Genomic DNA, 18,841 nt, shown 5'->3' on the forward strand with positions numbered 1-18,841 from the left:
TATAAGACACAAAGAGGATAATAATGAGGGGCAACTGCAATTATCCTGAATTGCAGGTTACCTGAGAGGGCAAGGGAAAAACCACACAGTCTAATAGGCAGGAGAAAGTTATCATAATTCTTTTTATGATAACTTTAAAAATTGGCTTTCTTGGATGATAATTTTATTTTTCCCAACTAGCTTTCAAATGTGGGTTTAACTAAAGTTCCCTGAACAATTAAATCTTGTTTGTTTTTTAAATATATATATCTGAAGCACCTAGCCTTGATAGAGATTGGCAATGTGTTTTTTCCTCTAATTTAATAAGGTGTGTTAAGTTCAAGCTACATAAGGCAGAATTTTGTGATTCAACAAGGAAAAGCCCAAAGAAGTTTTAAAACAATAGTTTATAAGAAAGACTAATAAATTAAGAACCGCCAAGGAATGTGATTATTCTGTTGAATGAAAAAAATTATTTATCATAATTAACTATATCTTACCTTGTATGAATTTAAATGCCTGTAAGGTAAAGCATCGACAAGCTAAGTTAGAGTGATTTGCCTCAGAGCAGGACAGAATTAATTTTTTTAAACTCTATCTGGCACAGTCAAATTAATAAATTAAGTGTGGAAGGGAAAGAAAAAAAAAACAGGGACAGAGCTATGAAACTGATTGCTATTAGAGAGGACTGCAGGCCTGATATGAGAACGAAGTGTAGGTGGTGCCCAGTGATTCACACATGAAATCAATTGGGAAATGGCAGCAAATAACATTTATGGCTTCAGAAGCATGTACACCAATTTTCAGAGCATGGGTAATAAAGAAAACTTAAAATGTTGGTACTATGTGGTATATTTTATATTTTTATTAACTTATAACATTGTATATACCCACATATATATTTATGTATGTATATATCTAATTTGTGTGTGTTAGGACTAAGATGTATAATGAACATTATCAATAAGAAAGAGTTCCCATTACCAGTAGTCGAATGAATTACAGAAAAGTGCCCAGCAGAGTTCTGTGAAGTTATGTTTCAGGCTACTAAAGCCTTGTGTTTGAAACTGCTATTCTGCTTCCAGTGGTCTTGAAACATGATAAAATGGGTTTTGTGCCACAAGGCTACAGATATAGTGGTAGTTCTTTTTAAAAAGGATTGTAATTAGCCACACACAAACTTATGACTTGTGATTTACAAGCTTGAAATAAATGTTAAGCACAATTGAATAACAGACTATTAAAGAAACAGTTTGTGAGCATTTGGAAGTAGAAACAGGTATCAGCAGGATGAGTTTAAGAAGAATGAGTCAGGTCAGACTGACTTTATTCCCCCTTGAACAAGAATTTGAAAAAGGTGGATTACATCCATCTGGATTTAGCCAGGTATTTGTCACAGTCACAAAAGGAAGATAACTTGAATGACATATAGGGAAGTATATCTGCAAGGGCCTAGACAACCATATTCATGATTCTAATTAATGAACTGATTAAATCTTAGAGCACATTTTTTTGCTGTTTTCCAAAGCTTTAGCTTCCTTCTTTTTAAAAATTACCAGTACTACATTTGAGCATCTGCTATGGGCTAGACATTGAGTAAATTGCTTGACATAAACTTTATTCTCACAGTTAACCAATAAAATAGATATTCTTCAAATTTTAAAGATTTAGAGATTTGCTCAAGGTCACAAAGCTATAGACAGGAAGTTTAAATTTGCAAATTACATGCAGCTGGAAGAAAAAAATACGTTGAATTACAGAATTAGACTCTCAAAGAATCTAATCTTATTAGTATGTCAGATTAACTATGAAATTCATGGTGATTTTATACATTAACAAACTCAATGAGAGTCAGTAGTGCTGACATGGCTGCTAAAAAATTAAAAGATTTTTAGGTCATACTGTGGAATAAAAGTAGCTGAAGGGAGGTGGCATGCATGCCCTTACAGTATTTTCAGTTTCCAGGCATCACACCTTAATGTGGAATACATCTATCAGGATTCTTTCCTTTGTTAACGACAGAAACTTCACATGCAAGAAAGGGATTTTTTTTGGCTCACACTGCTAAGAAGAGTTCTCAGATAATCTACCTACCTGAAGAAAAAAATTGCTTAAACCTGAGTTTTAGGAATGAAAACCAGGATTTCAGAGCCATTCAGTCTCTCTGTTTGTTTTCAGTCTCTCATATCTGTTTATCACTGCTTCTCCTTGCATGTTGACCTTACCCTTTCTTATTTCATATAGGCCTTCACTACTGGGAAGAAGCATGACCACTAAAGAGTCTTGGCTTAGCTATTTCAGCTAACAGAGTAAACTTCCTTTCACCTAACATTTAGATAGAAATTCCTGAGAAAAGCTCTGATTGCCATGCTGCAGTCATTTAAAAATCTTTGGCCCAATCACTATTGTCAGGGAGATGGAACAACGTGGATGGCTAGGATTTGGTCATGTGATCAGTCTTGTGGCCAGTGGCTGTGTAGAATATAGGGTGGAGCAAACCTGTTACCAGAACAAAGAGAACTGGCTACGCTGACCATGCAAGATATGTTCATGTCAGGTATGTTAAGAAAGAAATTGGCATAGGGATGAGAATTGAAACTGCACCATAAAGACCAGATGAAGAAGCAAGGGCAGCTTTTTTGGAAAAGAGAAAGCTTGGGGGAAGACCAAAGAATTGTAAAAAAAAAAAAAGAAAGAAAGAAAGAAGGAAAGAAAGGAGAAGAAAAGAGCAAGCAAATTCTACATTCTACATGGTTCAAGGGACAGAATCTGAGCCATCTTCACTGGAGGAAAAGTTTTATTTTTAAACATATTTCAACTTAATGAGACTTTAACTTTCAAAGCTGAGAGCAGGCCACAGTGTCTGTTTCATTTTGATTAAACAGAAACCTTGTCACATCTGTTTTGAAGGCATTAACTGTTTAACCACTTGTCAGTGAAGTTGCGTATGGGTTAAGAGCATCAGATGAATGGTTGGACTAAATTACTGTAAGTAAAGGAGAGGCAATGAAGAAAAGTGTAGATTTTAAAGTCAAACACATATGAGCATGAATCTAAGTTTTAAAATTCAGTGGCTATGTGATCTTGGACAAATTGCTTCCTCTTAACCTCATTTTTGAAATGGAGATTATATTTCTTGCCTTGCAGGGCTGGTGTGAGAAGTGAAGATACCCTTGGCAGAACTCCTGTTTCATAGATAGCTCTTAATAAGTTACAGTTTATTTGTGTATACACACAAATGCACATGCACACATTCATAGTGGTATATCTTGAGATTTTCTGACATCTTTAAAATAAGAAGTATGCCATATCTGAACCCTTAAAAATGCACAGATTGTGCCTGTGAAGTAGCTGTGGATTTGGAAGGAGAAAGAGAGAAAGAATGGAAGGGAGGCTAGGTATATGAAGTTAGAACATATAATGGGAATTTATCAAGACTGCCCAGCATCTTGGAATTTACTGTCTTGGGAGTCTGGCATTTCTATGGTAGAATTTGACAAATTTAAGTTAGTACATAAAGTCTCAACATGTTTTTCATGTGAATGAAGTAAGATAGCAAATGAAAAAATGCTTAGAATAATTCCTCATACCCAGATAGTGCTACATCAAAGCTTATTATAATTTCAATTAAAGGTTTATTGTATGGTCTCCTGCTTATCAAGACACAGAACATACCATATTGATCACATTTTCTCTATACTTTAGTATATTGCCTGGTACTTTATAGGCATGTAAATAAAAGATGGCAGAAAAGGAGTTGTGGTATCATGAAATAAAAGCCACAAAATCAAAATTATAACCTAAAGCTGTGTGTGGATTTACACTTGAAATAGCAAGAGAGATAAAATCTAATTGGTAATTTAAAAAAAGAGGAGCATGGTAGAAAGATGAAGACCAGAAAGGGTGAAGAATCAGGAGATAACCTCAATAAGCAGAAGTATGGCACTCTAATTCTGTAAGTTTCAGAGGCCAATACTTCTATAACTGAAATTAAAAATGTCACATATTATAATTACATGGTATTTGTTTGCTATACTACACTTTCACGTTTCATACCTTCAGTACTTAAGTTTCTACAACCAATTTCAGTTTAATGTAATGCCTTCATGTCTACTGATCGGCTAAAGCCATCAGCTAGCAGGCACTTACACCAAGCTTGCTTCTCTCAAATTACCTGCCTAGTTTCTATGGACATTGAGTTTATATCACTCTTCCCCTAAAGAAGGGCTTTCCAACTTTATCATGCCATAGCATACATAGAAAATGAGAATACTTCATTAGTGTAGCTATTGAGCTAATGGAAAAACTAGATAACAGCTGGGGAGAGATTGCCCTGAGTTCTAGCCACCCTAGGCCCTGGCAACTGTCCCCAGAGCTGAGGGGCACAGTATTTTAGCAGGCCTATAAACCAACAATTGGGGCTATTAGCATGATGGGTCAACTCCAGTTGGCTCTACTGTGAAGAATTGCACACAGCAGATTTTACAGTTTTGTTCATTCAACAAACATTTCTGATAGTTACCCTTCTAGCCGCTGAGGTACAGAAGTGAATAAGACAGAGTCTCCCCCTTACTAGAAAACAGGCTGAAAGAGGCTAAATGTCCTAGTCAAGTTCACAGGACTCTGTATAAGGGCCACAAACCACATCACCTGAATCAATACAAGATTTTTGCCAAGAAAAATAAGTGCTTAAGGGTCTATACTATATAATATATATTCATCATTTCTTGGTGAAGAAAATGACTACTAGCTTTCTAACTTACAGGTTAATAAATTTGTGCTCTACTTATTTGGAATGTGAGAGAATTTTAGAAGGGTTGAACTGTGCACTTGAAACTTTTCTCAATTACTGGATAGGTTAAAAGAAAAAAAAGATTTCTAAGTTCTGTGCTACTTTGATATATGTTTATCTTGTTTTTATGGATACTTCAACATTTACCAACATCTTTTATGGTGGGTGACACCCCTGCTCACAACAGGCAAGTAGAAGAGTGAAATAATAGATTGTCACCAGCATTAACCCAGTGAGAAAAAAAATCCTGTTATCACTAAGGTGAGGCAAGCTTGACAGAAAGCATAAACTGTTCCAAAAAAAATAAAATTTTAATATGCATAATTGATAATTACAGATTCATCTTCAGTTTTCATTAAAACAGGTTGCTGAAGATCTCTACTTGGGAACACTTTAATAATTTATTTGAAACTGTGTATGTATATATATATATTTATGTTTTCAATAATTCAAACTTTCTAATCCTCGTAATTAGAGGTAATAAATGATAGATTATGGATAATTTTATGTAGTGAAAAAATTTTCACATATTTGTACATGGATCCATGCAGACAAATGTTCATTTAAAACTCAATTATTTCTAAACACAGTAACAGAGGGGAAGATGTAATGCTATTCTCACTGACCTGGATTAGGTAGGACATATTGTTACTATTACATTTTTATAGATGGTAGCAAGTAACTTGTTAGAGGTAGCCAAAGGCAGGATTGAAATGTGACCCCAAAACCCACAAACACTATAGACTGTCTGTTTCGAATTTATCCAAAAAAACTCATTTTTTAAACTACTTCTCAAATATTTAATTGTGATTTTAGTATAAATATGTTCCCTTAATGCCTACATTTAGTTTGAAATATAATATGTTGTAAAAACCTCCAAAACCTGAACATTTAAATTAAATAATGATGCATATACTTTTACTTATTAAGCACATTTTGGGTTTGATGCTAAAGTGTTCAACTGCAGAGAACAGAAACCCATAATGTCAAAAGAAGTTGAATGATAACTGCTTGGGTTTTTAATGCAGCCTTCAAAACAGGACTTATCAGTGTTTGAAGCAAAGGTAAAGTTATGTCTGTTAAGTGGATGGAGAACAGTGATGATCAGTTTTTCAGCACCTGTGGTGAGCCAGGATACGATACAAGGATCTCCATCACTATGTTTCACATTATAATGTGCATCACCTGGGAACCTTGTTGCAATGCAGATTATGATTAATTACATCTGGGAAATGTAATACATCTTGAGTTGAGTTAGAGCTGGCCTCTGCACTGGAAGCTTTTCTCAAAAAATTGACACATAATGCTGGTTCCATTGGACCACACTTGAAGACCACATTTTGAATAGCAGGTTCTTAACACCACCTGAGAGCACCTTCATTTCATTTTACTCATGAGGAAACATGGCTCAGAAGGCATAGTGCTTTGGCCAACATCTCTAAATTCTGCAGAATATTCAGTTTCATAGTAGGGTGATCTTAAAACCCCAGCCATTTCCACCATTCCATGCCTTTCCCCGTTACTAGAAGTCAGGGAGCTGAAAATAATAATAATGAGTAACATCTCCCTAGGCATTTTTAAATACAGCGAACCCAATTTTGATTTTGGAGAAGAGTTTGAAATGTTTCTCATAGCATCTCAATCAGTTTGTACTTTTTACGCAGCTTTTATGAAATCCTCTAATGTTTCTAAGGTAGTTGCTTTTTTTGAATTGTTGCGTCATTTAAGAAAAAAAGAGGAAAAACTTATGACTTCAGAAAATAGTGTGAAAAATGAAATCATGTTATTTTAAGGCCATCTACCAAAGGCATGGAGAATGTCATCTATTCTTAACATAATTTAATTTTTCCTGGCTCCATGGCAGAGTGCAAGAGAGTAAAGTAATGGCTCTGTTCCTACCTAGATGATCACTTGCTTAGACGGTTGCCAAGGTAACCATAACTTTTGATTAGTATCAGAGTAAGTAAGAACCAAAAAATCCCTCAATTTTCATTTTCAATGTTCCATGTCACTTGGAATAATAGTAATGGAAACTTTCTTCTCCCTCCACATCTTCCAAGTGGTTTTACCCCATAACACTATATTTAATGATTTGTTTTTCAGGAAAAGATATTACAACAATGAACCATCCAGAATTCTTTAACCTGGAGAGGTAACAGGTTCAAGAAAGATAGAACTCTATCCACAAAAATGCTTCAGAAAATAAGCAATTTGCCTTGGCTGAGAAATGGGGATAGTAAAATGTGATGAGAAATAAGGAAAAAATGCTAGCTAGAGAAAAGACCTGGCTGCCAAGTACCACGTTCCAGGTGGAGCCATAATTAGGAAAATCAAATCCCAGATAAGAGCAATTAATTTAATATTTCTTATAAAATATAGTAGGCAATGAGATGATAAAATATCAAATTTACAGCGATAAGTATAGTCCCTTAGATAAGAGAAATGTGCCTATTTGGGGATTTCATTGAGTTTGGTTTGTGTTTTATAGCTACTGCTCTAGGATATTTGTCATCTAGTTTGGTCCTCAGAAATATAATCATGCCATGTAAAAAGAATGCAGGGAATTTCCTAAGAAGCTATATTAGATGTACTGAAAGAGCATATGCTACTCTTCTCCATTAGACAATTAATAACCTTATTATAGAAAATTTAGAGAATACAGAATAGAAATACCTAAACCCATCTAGATTGCTAAAACAATTATACTTTTTATTAAATATATTTAAGGTATATAGTGTGAATGTTTTGATATACCTATGAATTGTGAAATGATTACCACAATCAAGCTAATTAACATAGTGATCATATCACATAGTGACCATGTTTTGTCTGATGAAAACCACAAAAGATCTCCTCTCTTAGAAAATTTCAAGTATACATTATTATGAAGTACAGCCACCATCCTGTACATTAGATGTTCAGAACTTCTTAATCTTATACCTGAAAGTTTGTACCCTTAGATCAAAATCCCACCATTATGATATTTAGATATATACCTTTCAGTTGTTTTCTAAATATTTTGACAATTAAGACCTATTACTTACATAACGTTAAATGAACATTTTACGTAATATAAAAAGAACATTCTTTTTATCTAAATTTATATTTTATGTATGTATGTATGTATGTATTTTGAGATGGGATTTCATTCTTGTTGCCCAGGCTGGAGTGCAATGGCGCGATCTCAGCTCACTGCAACCTTCGCCTCCCTGGTTCAAGCAATTCTCCTACCTCAGCCTCCCAAGTAGCTGGGATTACAGGCACCTGCCAGCATGCCCAGCTAATTTTTTGTATTTTTAGTAAAGATGGGGTTTCACCATGTTGGCCAGGCTGGTCTTGAACGCCTGACCTCAGGTGATCCACCCGCCTCAGCCTCCCAAAGAACTGGGATTACAGGTGTGAGCCACTGTCCCCGGCCCTAAATTTATGTTTTAATATTAGAATTCATCTCAAACAGTTTTCATGGCAGCCATATGAATTTATGCTAATTTATTTAACCATTTCCTTACAATTGGATATTTACATTATTTTTAAAATGCCCTGCCAGCTGCAGCTAACACTGTATTGAACATCTTTGTATTAAAGTCTTTTGCCTATATTTTGGGCTTTTTCCTCTGGATATAATTCTAGACATAAAATTACTGAGCCAAAAGAACTGTATGTTAGGGTTCTTAAGAGTTGCCATTGTTCAATTTCCACCTATGAGTGAGAACATGCAGTGTTTGGTTTTTTTGTCCTTGCGATAGTTTGCTGAGAATGATGGTTTCCAGTTTCATCCATGTCCCTACAAAGGACATGAACTCATCATTTTTTATGGCTGCATAGTATTCCATGGTGTATATGTGCCACATTTTCTCACACTCCGGGTACTATTGTGGGGTAGGGGGAAGGGGGAGGGATAGCATTAGGAGATATACCTAATGTTAAATGACGAGTTAATGGGTGCAGCACACCAACATGGCACATGGATACATATGTAACAAACCTGCACATTGTGCACATGTACCCTAAAACTTAAAGTATAATAATAATAAAATTAAAAAAAAGAGTTGCCATATTTTTTCAAAATAATTTATTTTACTCTCCCGAGTTTTAATTAAATGCTTAAGTGTGTATAGTGAAGTCTTTTTTTTTTTAAATATATGGAACCTGAGGCAGTTGAGCATAGTAACAAACAGCACCAGATTTGGAGCTGAACCTACCTAAGTTCAAGAACGTATGAATAGAAACTTTTAACCTTTCTTCTAGAGCTTGCCACTCATAAGGTATGACAAAAGTCTATGACTATAGGATCTATAACTGTGGCAATATGTTCTATTAACTCCATTTTATAGAGGAAAAAAATAAAAGTCAAAAGAAAAAAGGTTAAACAAGTGGTGAAGCCTCCTGCTCCCCAGGTCAGATGCTATTTCCAACACCCGGTGCTTCTGGCCTATGCATACAGACTTCAAATGTTGGGTTTCTGATCTAATCTCCCACAAACTATTTTAAAATAGTTTTAAATCACATGCTTTGTGTGATTTAGCATTTAAGTTCACTAAGCTTTGATGAGATAAATAGTGCTTTCCTCTTGTCATGATGTCATTACCTACTCAATGTATTTTTCCCCCTTTTTTTGGAATCATGTCATGTACATTCAATTCCCTAAATCCTATAATAGAAGCTTTTTATTTTTTAACCTCATGTGTGCTCTACTTCGACCTTTTATCATAAAAGCCTGTTTGTTCACTTTCTGACAGCTCTCCACAGCTCATCACCCTGCCGGCTGCAGCTAAACCATACCATTGTATGAATTTCAATATATAGAAAAAGATGAAAGATGGAAAAAAATAAGGAGAATAGACAATGGATCTATGATAAGTCAAAGAAGTAACAAAAAGGGTCAAATTACCTGAAGTTCAAACCAAAAGACATCAAAGAGGGAAAGCCAAGTACTAAAATAAGAGATAATAGAAGATGATTAGGGGAAAATCATAATAAAAAGGAGATAATGGTTTGTAACTGGAAAGAGAAATTGTAAAGAACTAGAAATAAATGGGTAAGATAGAATTAAAGGTATAATAATGAGAACTGAAAAATAATAGTGGATGTAGTGAGAGATAAACCTGTCATATTATCACAGGGAAGATGGGAATAGAGGAGACTGTTCTGTGGGAAGTTTCCAAAGCCCTGGACTGAGTGGTTTTATTCAGATGTGGAGGGAAGTCATGGGGATATGAAAGTAAATTGGGACAACATTGAAATGGGTAATTATAATGATGGCAAGCCAGTCTTGTAATTTAAAACAGTATGATTGTAAGAAAAGTCCTCAGGCTTCTTTTTCCACGAAGAAAACATAGTGTGCTTGCAAATCTATATGATCTGCCTCTCAATTCATCTTATTAAATCTACATATTCTGCATCATAAATGTCTTTGTTGGAATACATGTTGTGTGTGCTCATGTATGTGTATCTTTTTCTCAAAATATCTTTGCTAGAACTATGTGCCATAAATGTTTTTGTTCACATCTGTCTGCACGTTTCTTTCAGTGCCACTAATTATGTGCTTTGTTATTTTAATATGTTATTTTTACTTAATCTGATTGGTCATTTGAGTACACAGGTTGTGCAGTACAATTATACTTGCAAAATTACCGAGATACATACATAAAGCAATAAGATAGCCTTCATTTGGTTCTTTACAGATTCCAGAAGTATATAAGTAATTGCTTTTGCTTTATTTGAACATGGACTTTTTAAACAATAAAAAGACTTTCAAATGTACCATTCTATTATTCAGCTGGGGGCTTACTTGATCTATGCTGTGAAACTGATCCAGATGGAATGAAACAACTGCATTTGAGCAAGAAACTGCAATGCACTATCCTGGAGGTATTGAACTCTGCCCAGAATTTAATATATACTTGATTACAACAAAATGTGCAAGTTAGGAACACAATACCATGCTACAAATGAATGGATGGCTAAATGAATGTAATGATGAATACAAATTTGCACTCCTAGAAAATCTAGACTCAGATATACAACAGAGATCCACAGTAACCCCCAAGTTTTAAATTTCAGGAAAATTCCTGAGTATTATACAGAAGCTCTCACAACAGTTGACGTAGCAAATATACTCATCTATATGTTCTTATCTAACAATCCTAATTATAGTTCACAATGAAAGGTCATTTTCTTTAATCCAGCAATTAATGAACATATAGCTGACTTTGGCTACAGAATTAATATTATTCATAGAATAATAAGGTCAACTTCATTATCTAAGATACTTTGTATAAGATTGATTTGATTTAATCACCTATAAATAAAAGAGAAAATGTCAAATATGGTTGAACTCAGAAAGACTGAAAAAAATTATATTTATAAAAACATGATAGTTTTCCCATTAATACCACTATTATTGAATATTATTCTTTAAATGCTGGTCAAGTAAAGATAAAGTAACATAAGATGCAAATATTGAAAATGAGGATGCAAGTTTACCTTGGAATACTATGCAGACATAAAAAAGAAAGAGATCATGCCCTTTGCAGGGACATGGATGGAGCTGGAGGCCATTATCCTTAGCAAACTAACACAGGAACAGAAAACCAAATACCGCATATTCTCACTTATAAGTGGGAGCTAAATGATGAGAAGACACGGACACATAGAGGGAAACAACACACACTGTGGCCTTTCAGAGTAGGGAGGGTGGCAGGAGGGAGAAGATGGAGAAAAATAACTAGTGGGTACTAGGCTTAATACCTAGGTGATGAAATAATCTATACAACAAACCCCCATGACATAATTTTACCTGTGTAACAAATCTACACTTATACCCCTGAACTTAAAAGCTAAAATAAACAATATAATGAAATAAAATTTTTAGTTGATTCCCTGTTAGAAAAAATTAAAAGTTCACTAAAAGTTTTCTATAAAATACACAAATTATTTTTAAAAAGCTTTGATTTATTAATAATTCAATACTAATTTTAAACATATAAAGAAAACCACAGACATTTAACCAAGTGTATATGGGAATTTAAAATATGATGAAGATGGCTTTATAAATCAATGATTACAAAATGAATTCCTAATGAACTGGTATTAAGCATTTTGATGAATATTTGGAAAAAATAAATCTGGACTCTTGCTTCATTCTTAATCTCTCTCTCTCTCTCTCTCTTCCCCTTCTTCCCTCCCTTCCCCACCAGATTAAAAAAAAAAATACAATTAGTAAAATAAAATGGCATTTTTAGATATATTACATTTAGGAGAACTTACTAAACTTTATATGAATGCTAGAAATTTTAAAGGAAAAGGAGATCGATTTAACAGCATGAATAATAAAATACAAGCCAAATCAAATCAAATGACTCTGTTTAGCCAACATCAGAATTAGGAAGTTACATAACAAATTGAGGGAAAAAATTATATATGCTGTATACACACACACACACACACATACACATACATATATACATACACATATGTAAATATATAAAGTATATATATATTTACTATACAGATATAGCTGTAATAGGTTACTATAAACATAGATATATATCAGACACATAGAAGATCTTTTAATATTCACATATCCCAGCAGAAACATGTATTAGGCTATAAACAGACTATTTACAGATGAAATATAAATGCCTAATAATTTTTTGTTGTTCAAAAAGGAACAGTATTACTGTTCAGAGACACTCACATAAAAATAATCAAATAGATCGACAATGACTAAAACAATCATGGTAACTACTGTGTTGGCAAGTACCGGAGGAAATGAGTATTTTCACATCCTTTTGGTGAGAATGTGTCAATTGATAAAAATATGCCTGGAAAACAGTTTGCTAATGTGTGTCAAAATCTTGATCCAGAATTTCTACTTCTAAGAAATTCTCTCTAGAAGATAATTTATATACCACACAAGAATGCATCACAAAAATTTTTAATGTTTATAAATAAACCTTGGACTTAAGCTAAATTTTTGTCCACAGAAGAGTTTAAGACATTAGATATTGGCAAAATTAGCATGCTATGAAGCCATTTAAAATAATGAATGATGCACATTCCTGTTTATTTACACAGAAAAATGCCAACAAAATGTTTGAGAGAATAAAAATATTTCAAAGAAATATTTATATTATTTATATCTGTATATCAATATCTAGAAAGGAGTTCTTTAAAATGTTTTACGTTTTACATTGGGTGGCAGAGTTTGAGACATTTTGTAACTTCCTATACTTTAATATATACTTGAATAAATGTATTAGTCAGGCTTCTCTAGAGGGATGGATAGTATAGATGTATACATGAAAGAGAGTTCATCAAGGAGTATTGACTCACACAACCATAAGTCCCACAATAGGCCATCTGCAAACTGAGGAGAAGGAAGCCAGTCCCAAACCTCAAAACTAGGGAAGCCGACAGTGCAGCCTTCAGTCTGTGGCTAAAGGTCCGTGAGCCCCTGGCAAACCACTGGTGTAAGCCCAGAAGTCAAAAAGCTGAAGAACTTGGAGTCTGATGTTTGAGGGCAAGAAGCATCCAGCACAGGAGAAAGATGAAGGCCGGAAGACTCAAGTAGTCTAGTCTTTTCAAGTATCTCTTCCTGCTTTTATCCTAGTCATGCTCGCAGCTGATTAGATGGTACCCACCCAGATTGAGGGTGGGTCTGCCTCTCCCACTCCACTGACGCAAATGTTAATCTCCTTTGGGCAACACCCTCACAGACACACCCAGGAACAACACTTTGCATCCTTCAGTCTAATCAAGTTGACACTCAATATTAACCGTCACAATAAACAACAACAAAAAACTCTGTTCTTGTTTTGGAAAATAATAAAATAAAACACAATCATAGCATACATTCTCTACATGGTCAGGGAGACGGGAGGGGCAATTTTAAGGACACTAAGAGGAGATTCTGCTTTTAGAAATTTAATATTTTTACTTTTAAAATATTTATTTAACTTATTAATGAAGACATTAGAGCTATTTCCAAGAAGGATGAGAGAAACTAACATGTTTCTTCATTAAAATAATGCTAAAATTAGATTGCTAAAATAAATAGAAAACTGGTTGATAATCTGCAGTCTAAAAAATCATACTCTTTGGGATTATCTTGTCAACTGGACAGAATTCACTTGAATCACTATCAAACAAATATAATTTGTAATTTATCTGTCTTCTGTAAATTAAAATGTAACTTTATAGAGCTAGGTCCTGGTCATTAGTAAATAATAAGCCAAAGCTACTCCTCCCTGCTACGTCAAATGTTTCTAAGACAGTCTTGTTAGACAATGGTCTCATAGGTAATAGCCTTTTTAGATCATTTTACTCAATGTTTTTCAGTTTGAAGAGAATTAATGAATGGTATAGGGCAGATATAAAATAATCTTGAGCTGAAGATGGTCTCTATTATCATTTCTTTTTTTTTTTCTCATCCTTGCATCTTTTTGTTTTATTTTGTTTGTTGATTTGGTTGGTTGGAGTTTTACTTTTCTGCTTTAAAACAGCAAAAAATATATTGTATAGTTCAATTTTGTGGTTCAGGAATCTAATAAGAGCTTAGCTGGGTAATTTTTCCTGTTCCATGTGGCATTAACTGGGGTCACATGGTGGTAATCAGCTGGTAGCTGTGCTAGTCTGAAGGGTCCAACATGACTCTATTCTCAGGCCTGTCTAGACTTAGATAGGTCCTCCTTTTTATCTCCATGTACCCTTTCCCTGTGATCTCCTTAGTAGGGGATGTAAGTCAGACTTATGTGGTAGCTCCAGTCTTCTAGAGACCAAGACGGAAGTGGACTGTCCTCTAAGCCTAGAATTGATACAGCATCACATATGCCACACTCTATGAGTCAAAGCAGTTTCCGGCCAGCCTAATTCAACATGGGGAGAAATGGAACCCATTTTTTTAATGGGATAAGCATCACAATATTTACATCTATCTTTAATCCATCACAATATGAATATCACTAATCCTTATATCAACAAGATCAGATACAGTTTATAGTTTATAATAAATTGTTTCATTAACATAAAATAATTCAGTCCCTGAGTATTATACATGTTCTTTTTATCACCAACCAAACTCAGTGACTAAAACGTTAAAGTTGAAATGTATTAATATTTCTCAAATTTAATCCTTCGTGGAATGCAATTTTAGATATTTTTAAATGTGTAGCATTTAAAACATGCTTGATATTATATTTCTTATAGAAAGAAAAAGATGGAATTGTTCAGGACATATTTAAGGATTAATATATCCATGGATATTTAAATATTTACCCCAATTATCAGTTTTCTAGGGGTGTGTCTGAATTTATTATTTGGATATTGAAGTACTCTGCTCTGTTGTTTATTTATTTTCACAGCTACGATAATAAGGTGTTGACTTTTTAGCACTTTCTTTTACAAAAACTTGCTCCAAGCTCCTGCCACTTCTGCATTCTTCAGAATGTCTATCAGGGATTTCAACATGGATGTAATTATGCTGTCAAGCAGACATGGTCTGGTATTGGCTTACAGTTCAGAAGGAGCTGGAAGTCATGTAGACGAAGTGGCCTGGCCACAGCAGGGAATCAGCACACTCAGATGAAAGCAGTGTGGCCAAGACTTTGCTCCCTCATTTAAGGAGTTCATGTGTAGGACAGTGAACACAATAAGCTTGGAGGATAAGGTCAGAGTAAGAGGAAGCAGGGTGAACAAGAAAGTAATTCTTGTGAAAAAACATCATTTTGTATATAGGGGATCTCCACAGAGGAGCTTTAAAAGAGCTTGGGCCATAAGTGGCTAATCTCCTTCGCTTTATAGCTGAATAAATGAAAAATATAAATGGTATGAGCCAAAGAAGATAGTTTTCCTCCAATCCAAGACTCTACTGCCCACTGCTAGAAGACCTGATCACTCATGAAGGCTGATCACTCAGGCACAGATAGCCATGTTATGGTCATAAGCCATACAAGTGAGAAGGACACATTTGAAAATGCCAGCAGTCAGAAAGAAGAAAATCTGAGTTCCACAACCAGTATGTGAGAAGTTTATCTTTCCAGAGAAAACATCAATACCAATTTTAACAACAGAAATGGCTATATCAATGAGAACTCAGAAAGAATACAACGATGTGTGAACTCAGAAATCTGTCTAAATCAAGAAAATCAGAATAGATGTCCCTGAGAGGGCCACAGTGTACATCTAAGGAAGTTGTAAAATTGAGAAAGAAAACATTTCCCGTGTTGGGAAAGAGTCTCTGGAGAATACAATTTACCATCAAAGTTTCCACAATCCAACTCCAGCTTTACTCTTTTCACCCACATAGCAACCATTCTGAGATTTACCATTGCTTTGTGTTGGTCCATATTTCCATATGGTCTCAGTTTCTTTCTACCTGAATTACTTCCTTTAATGTCTCTTTGTAATATGTATCTCCCAGAGCTTCATGTATTCAGCTTTTGTATGGCTGAAAAAGTTTTATTTTGCCTTTATTTTTTAAACATATTTTCAATAGGTATAAAACTCTAGGTTTAAGCATTTAAAAGATGTTGCTCCATTGTCTTCTTTTTTGTGATTTCTGCCAAAAATATTCTTTATTTTTGTTCCTCTGTACATAACATGTCCTTTATCTCTGGCTGCTTTTATGGTATTCTCTTTATTTTTGGTTTTTAACAATTTGATCATGATGTGTCATGGTTCTCCAGAAAAACAAAGCGAACAATTGTGTGTGTGCATGCCTCTGTGTGTGTGTGTGTGTGTGTGTGTGTGTAAAATAAGGAATTGGATTTGTAATTATGGAGACTGGCAAGTTCCAAGATCTTCAGGATGAGTGAGCAAGCTGGGGACTTAAGAGAGTCAATGATATAGTTCCAGTCTCTGTGTCCAAAGGCCTGAGAACTAGAAAGGCCTCATGTTTCAGTTCAAGTCCACAGGCAATAAAAAGCCAAGGCCACAGTTTTAAAGCAATCAGGGAAGATGAATCCTCCCTCACTCAGGAGATGGCCACTACTTTTGTTCTATTCAGGTCTTCAACTGGTTGGATAAGACCCACCTACATTAGGGACCTAAATGATTTCAATGGTAATTTCTCCAAAATTGCCCTCTCAGAAACACCCAGAATTATGTTTGATCAAATACCTGTCCAGTCCATGGCAAGTCAAGTTGATACATAAAAATTAATAATCACAATGTGGATTGATGTATTTTTTCTTCATGTTTCTTGTGCTTGGGGTTCACTCAGCTTTGTGGATCTCTAGATTTACAGCTTCCATAGTATTTGGAACATTTCTGGCCATGAATTTTTTAAACATTTTGGTACCCCCTCTTTCAAAGATTCCAATTAAATGTACATTAGACAATTGTCTATCACCCTAGTGATGCTTTTTATTTTTAAAATTTCTTTATTCTCTTTGTGTTTCATTTTGGGTAATTTCTACTGTCATCTTCAAATTTACTGATGAGTAAATCTTATTCTGCAATGTCTAATATGTTGTTAATCCAATTATTTATCTCATACATTAATTTTTTCATTTTCAGAAGCTTCACTGTGTGTTTTTTATACCATTCATTTTTCTGCTTATTTTGCAAACACATGAAATATAATGACTATTTATTGTTCTCAAAAGCTAATTCTAATATCTGACTATGATTTGGATGGTTTCCATTGATTTTTCTTCCACATGGTGATTTCTGTTCCCTTGCAATCTAGTAATCTTTGATTGGATTTATGAGTTTTACCTCTCGAACACCAGATATTATATTCCTACAGATAATTTTGATCTTTCTTGGGGGATGCAATTAAGCTTCTTAGAAACTGTTTGATCCTTACAGGTCAGGTTTTTAAGATTTGTTAGGCAGGATCTGAGCAGAACTTAATCTAGAACAAAATATTCCCCACTGCTAAGGCTGAGTATTTTCTCTAATGTTCCACAGTCATAAAGTTTTCCAGTCTGGCGGGTGGTAACAGGCACTATTATCAGTCCTATGTGAATTTCGAATACTCATCTTTAATCTGTTCAGCTAGTTACTTCTCTGGACTTTGGCGGTCTCCTCACAAGTATGCACTGATAAGTACTTTACTGAATACTTAAGTGAAGCCTTTTGCAGATTTCTGGGATTCTCTCAATGTGCATGATTATTCTTCCCAGTACTCTGCTTGAGGATTTTAATCTCTGTTGTCTCTGTAGACACTCAGATCCATCTCTTCAGGTTGATATTCTTAGAGATTCTTATAACGGACTGTTATAATTCATTTTGTGTTGCCTGTGCATGCATCCTGAATCTAGGTTAAACTTTCTTATCCCAGAAGCACAGCTTAGCCACCTTTGACAGTTTCCAGTTCACCTCCTCTCAGTTCCACAATGTGGTCAATACACACTTCTGCCTTATTCAGCTGCCTCCTGGTGACCACCTCGTTATGCACATAAATTCAGCCTACTTGACTCATTCAGTGACCCTAATATCCCTCATGGATTACACAGATATGCTACAGTAACCAGTCTCAGTCACACTATGACCTATGAAATTTGCTCCTGCTTGTTCTAAACCCGCCAATTAGAACTCCCTGGGAAACCTGTGAGGGGGAATACTGTGGACCCCACAGACCCAGTGGTCTGTCTCTCCCTGGCTCCTCACCTGCTGGTTGAGCCCATTGCCCTTGAGACCTTCCCATCAGCTCTTATCAGTACTTCTCCTCTCTCATGAATCTGTGAGTAATAAACTGATGATGTTATTTCACGTATTTTTGTTGCATTGTCTCCTCCATGTTTCACAGGGACCAACACACGCAGACCTAGCATTCCTCCTGGTCAAGCCTTTCCTGGAGAATATCTATCTTGGCAGGAATAAATTAGACACAGGTCAGACAAGAGCCACATGGCCATCTGCCAATGTAAACAAGTTTCCTGTAAGAGGGACACCTGGTCACAGGTGGAACACTTAGGCACTAGGCCATTCGCCAGGATAAAGACGTATCCTTTGAAAGGCACACTGTAAACATCAACAGAACAAATTCCCTGGAGTCTTGTCCAGGCAGGGCTAGAGTTTAAAGTCACTGTTCAAAGAGAGATCTCAACATCAAATTGAAGA

The sequence above is a fragment of the Symphalangus syndactylus genome, chromosome 6, assembly GCF_028878055.3.
Source record: "Symphalangus syndactylus isolate Jambi chromosome 6, NHGRI_mSymSyn1-v2.1_pri, whole genome shotgun sequence".
Classification (NCBI taxonomy): Eukaryota; Metazoa; Chordata; class Mammalia; order Primates; family Hylobatidae; genus Symphalangus; species Symphalangus syndactylus.